We start from the raw sequence: 5915 nt of genomic DNA, 5'->3' as shown, positions 1-5915 counted from the left end.
GTATAAGACTGATGAATCATAGACCTGTACCCCGAAACAAATAATACATTATATGTTAATAATATAAATAAACAAACAAACAAATAAACAAAATCTTTTAAAAAAAGAAAAAAAAAGAACCCTGGCCAATTTTGTTAAAAATGGCATGAATATGAAATTTTGATAAACACTGTCTTAGCATATACAGGACACCAAGAATGGGATTCAGGACAGAATTGTATTCAATACTGCAATTATGGTTTTATGAATTTTTTATTACCACAAGGGTCCATAGGCTTTATCAGGTTATTGAAGCACTGAAAACGATGTCACCAATCACTGTTGTAAACACTGTTCCCTTAGACTCAAAAATGACTTCCAATTTCACTCCAATCCTGCAAGCAAGAAAAAGTCTGAACAAACTGAAAATCAATGCCTCTTCTAGGATCCATCAGAAAACTGAGGTTCCAGGACAAACTTACATCCCCAAATTGTTATGAAAAACTCTATGCCCATAAATTTCATAACAGATTAACAAATTCCAGGAAAGACATATACCACTTGAAGTGCACACATTCAAGGGGTGGCTGGGTAGCTCTGTCATTAAGTGTCTCTGCCTTTGGCTCAAGTCATGATCCTCAGATTCTGGGATGGAGCTCTGCATCAGGCTCTCTGCCACTGCCCCTGCTTCTGTTCCCTCTCCCACTGTGTTTGTCTTGGTCATATAAATAAATAAAATCTTAAAAAAAAAAAGTACACATGAAGAAATAGTCTACATAAGTCTTTTTCTATTTATAAACATCGAATCAATAAATAATAACCTTCCAAAAAAAGAAAGTCATAGGCCTAGATTGTTTCAATGGTAGAGTTTACCAAAATGTAATGAAGAAATGATACCAATTCTCTACAAAAGCAGAGGGAACATTTCCTGGCTCCTTCTATGAAGTCTGCATTACCTCATTATCAAAACCAGACTAAAGGCATCACAAGAAAGGAAAACCACCAAGCAATATGTCTCATAAACAATGGTGCAAAAAATCTCAAATATTAACAAATCAAATCCAAAAACATTTAAAATGAATTTTCTACCACAAACAATGGAGATTTATTGAGATTATACCAGGTTGCTTCAGCATTTGGGAAGTGATCAATGTAATACACCATATCAGTAAGTTAAAGATGACTTTCAGATAGAATTAGGGGTAAAGGAGAAACAGACTATTTCTCAAATTATTCAAAAGAAACACGAATATTGAAGAATAGAGTCAAAGAAAACCAGTTTCAGATGTGATGTTTTTGAGGGAAAATATTTTACAAATTTTTTATCTTGCAGCTTTAGTTCTAACAACTCAATTACTAAGGAAAAATAAAGTACCATATTTAAATAACTATAAACATCAATTTTGAATGGTTTAGAATTTACTTTTCAAAGACTAAATGTTAAAATTCACACAATTGTATTTCCTAGTTTACTTGTTCTTGTAGATAGTAAATTGAATGCAAAGTGTCTGCTGATTCTAAAAATGGATTAATAAATTTGTTCTCCCGTGCATGGTTTTTGTTCATTTGTTCATGTATAACACATCTTTACACACACCGTACGTTTTAGGTAGAGAATATGCTGAAAGGAATCATGAACAAGTGATAATATTGTAATAGCAGTTTTCTGAGATGTTACTGACTGTAATATGTATGTATGAATTTTCCTTGATCTTTTAGGTAATAATTTAAAATATATATGATATTATATAATATATAATACTTGAGATAAGAACATAAAAATAACTCAAAAATCTACAAAAGAATATTTTCCTTTCTACTTCAACAATTATTAAGAATATTCCTCAATTTCTGGAGCACCTGGGGGGCTCAGTCAGTTTAGCATCTGCCTTTGACCCAGGTCATGATCCCAGGGTCCTACGATAGAGCCCATGCCAAGGTCCCTGCTTCACACTCTGCCTCTGTGGCTCCCCCAACCCCTCCCACTGCCTGTGCTCTCTTCTTCTCTCCCTCTCAAATAAATAAATAAATAAAAATTTTTTAAAGAATATTCCTCAATTTCTTTTTCACCTGATATTTTTCTTTAGTTGAATTATTTAAAAATGAATACCAGGCATCCTGTGACTTTAACACGTGTATACTTTAGAATGTAGCTTCTCTTTTTTTTCCTTAACATTACCTTAATCACAAGAATTTTATAAGTCTAAGTATTTTTAAGTCTGTATTTTAGTCGCTATATAATATTTCATGCCATTAAGCACCTTTCTTTACTGTATCATTATTCTATTGTGGGGCACTTGATGTGTTTCAAAAGCTTTAGCTTTACTGAAAAAATAAAAAAGACCACAAAGAACAGTATTCAATGTAAATCTTTATTCCTAGGAGCCAGGGAGAGATGTGGGTAAATTACTAGTGTACAGGTGTTATTTAAGGCATGACACATAATTACAATGTGCTTTCCATAAAGGTGCCGATTTACATTCCTTTGGCAGTGTGTGAGAAAAAATGCTGATGTGCAAGACTTAAAATGTATTTTGATCAACTCTTTAATATATATGAGTCCCATTCCAACTTTTTATCAGGATGTTATCTCAGAGCGATGTACCTCATTTGATCAGAACAAAGTAATCAGAATCTTTATAAATGATATGTCTTGCTTTATACATCTGAGAAAGAGTCAAATACAAAGAAAGAAAAATTCAACTAATAATTGTTAAAAAAATCAATATTGAGCACAAATGATATCAGCAAGAAGAAAGAATAGAGACCTAGAACCTCCTTCCCTAGAAAGACACACCCAATCAACAATGATAAATGGATAAATTATTTGTGAGAAATCTAGAAACCTGTTGAGAGGCTCCTGCACCTGGGGGTTGGCGAGAAAGCGGTCATACTGAAGTCCTTAGGAAAACCTAAGAGGTCCTCTTGCCATATTCCCACACCCTCCCCAACAACTCCATATGAATGTAATCGGCAAGAAGACCTCAACTCTAAGCTCCTCCCTGGGGACTGAAGGAAAGGAGTGGAACTTATGTTGAATTTTTGGGGGGCTGCTCCATGGACTGGTTTCTGTCTTGCCTAAATCTGAGCACTGACAGGAAAAAATCCCGTATTGCGAGCCAATGACAATACAGATATCACTTTGGTCCAACACACAAGCACTTGCCATAGTTCCTCCCTCAGGCTCAATACAGAGTGACCAGGTGATAAAGTACAAATCCTTACATCTCTCTAGGGAGGAAAAATGCAAAACCCCGTGTTCCAACTTCCAACATATTGGAGGTGGGCTGCAGGGCTGCTTAAGGGAAGGGCTTGGCTTACCGATCTCCTGAGGCTGATTGGACAGGCATTCTATAGATGCCTGAGGGCCAAGGAGAACAAAGGTTCAGTTTTGGACTACTGCACAATCACCAGCCAGAGCCCCTCCCTGCACTTCAGCCTGTCTCTCCGCCACTGGTTAATACCTGAGAAGAAAAGTAAGACTTATCTGCTGACTATGGACTGGCTTTGGTCTCGCGAGTCTGAGAACATAGATAGCACCTCTCTAGATGCCTGGGAGCCAATGACAACAAACACAAGGTAAGGGCATGCTGCTACCCCAGAAATCAGGAAGTACAGAGGAGTGGGTATGAAGTGGAATCTCGTTTTGGTTTTGATTTGCAGTTTTGATAACTAATGTTATGTACATCTTTTAAGGTGTGTATTGTACATCTGTATGTCTTTGGAGAAATATCCATCCTTCTGAGGGTTAAGAGGAAGAGTCTGTTCCATTCCTTCTTTCAAGCTTCTGGTTTCAATCTTTGGTGTAACTTGGCCTCTATGAACACCACTCCAGTCACAGCCTTCAAGGATATATGTTGTTATTTCTTTTTTTTTTTTTTTAAGATTTTATTTATTTATTTGACAGAGAGAGATCACAAGTAGACGGAGAGGCAGGCAGAAAGAGAGATAGAGGGAAGCAGGATCCCTGCTGAGCAGAGAGCCCGATGCAGGACTTGATCCCAGGACCCTGAGATCATGACCTGAGCCGAAGGCAGCGGCTCAACCCACTGAGCCACCCAGGCGCCCCTATGGTGTTATTTCTATATGAATGCGAGTCCAAATTTCTCGTATTTATAAGAACACCAGTCACATGACCTCATCATAACGAATTACATCTGCGATGATCCTTTTTCCGAAGGAGACCATATTCTGAGGGACCACAAGCAAGGTCTACAACATAGGAATTCTAGGGAAGAGGAGTAAAATTCAACCCATAACACGTGTTTTGTTTAACTCTTCAGATATTTCATATATCCTTGAGATATTTTTCGAAAGTTTTTGTGTTTCTATAAATTTTTCAATTTCATCAAATTTATTTAATTTGTTGGAATAGAGTTGTTCGTGCAATTCCCTTATATTTCTTTTAATCTTGTCGTATCAGTAGTAATATCCCCTTTCTCATTACTGAATTTAATAATTTGAGTCCTTTCTTTATTCTTGGTCAGTCGAGCTAAAGGGTTATCCATTTTATCATTTTCCTGGTGTCTTACAATATGAGGTTAGGCTGTGATATGTGTTATTTCTTCTTTTTTTAAAGTAGGCATTTATAACTAAGCACTGTATTAACTGCATCCCTTAAATTTTGGTATGTTGTGTCTTCATTATCTTATATTCCAAAGTATATTTCATTTTCCATATAAGTACTTCTTTGACCCTTTGGTTATTTAAGAGTATGTTATTTAATTTCTACTATTTCTGAATTTTCCAAGTTTGTTGTTGATTTCTAAATTCATACTATTGTGATAGGAAATTCTATGTTTCCAAACTCTTTAAATCTTCTAAAACGTGTTCTATGGGCAAGCATATGGTTTAACTTGGAGAATGTTCCATGTATAGTTGGAAAGAATGTGTATTCTGCTACTTTTTAGGGAAATGTTCTATAGGTGTCTCCTGGTCCTATTTTCTGTATATTGTTGCTCAACTTTTCTATTTCCTTATTATTTTCTGCCTAGTTGTTCTATCCTCAGCTTTTTCATATACATGCCAAGTAATTTTTTAATTTTTTAATGGCTCAATCCCAGGACCCTGAGATCATGACTTGAGCTGAAGGCAGAGGCTTAAAATCTTCAACATTATAAGAATTTAGAACTTCTGCATTTCACCTGTCTTTTAATTTGCCTTTTAGCCTTCTAGCTTGCATAGGTTCAGAATATAACCAATGTTTTCAGAAAACTACAGGCACCTACGGCCCCTAAAGTCTCCTGTCATTCCATTGCTTAAGATTCCCAAGAGATCCTCTGGCTTCCAATTTCTTCTCAACTTTTTATTTCTTAACATCTTCCCTAATTTGAAATTCACAACTGCTCTTAGGGGGAAAACGAATGAGTGACTAGATCTTCAGCGTACCTTTACATGTTTCCACCTTGTACAGAATCTTACTCCCTGTTCTCTGATGCATTAAATAGATGATGAAAAAAAATTTACTGGGCATTTCCACTAGACACAAAGCATTTCATATGATACATAAGTAGACATTAATTCGAAGGAGTTTCCATTAGGGATTCAAATTAATTATGACATCAAATTCATTAATAGGTAAAGAATTATTCATTTTCCATGTCCTCCTGTTTCAGTTTTTAACATGCATTTTCAAAAAGACTTTCTCCTTTCATCTATTAAAAAAATTTATTCTCATAAAGTTCTTCAAATTACCCCATTAACAACTTTATAATAACCCATAGGATCTGAAGTAATGCCCCTTTTTAATTCCACATAGTTATTTCTGCCCTTCCTTAGTTTTTATTGGTTGTGAAAGAGTAAAAAAACGAACCAACCAACAACAAAAAAAAACCTAAAACATACCATAAATGATCCAAAGTTTGGCTTTATTTGTAATCTATTTTAAACATGCTTTATATTTTAGTATGTCTCCCTTTATTTTGATCATTCCCTTC

This window comes from Mustela erminea, chromosome X (genome assembly GCF_009829155.1).
Source record: "Mustela erminea isolate mMusErm1 chromosome X, mMusErm1.Pri, whole genome shotgun sequence".
NCBI lineage: Eukaryota > Metazoa > Chordata > Mammalia > Carnivora > Mustelidae > Mustela > Mustela erminea.
The sequence above is the reverse complement of the archived record's forward strand: the minus strand, read 5'-3'. Positions refer to the sequence as shown.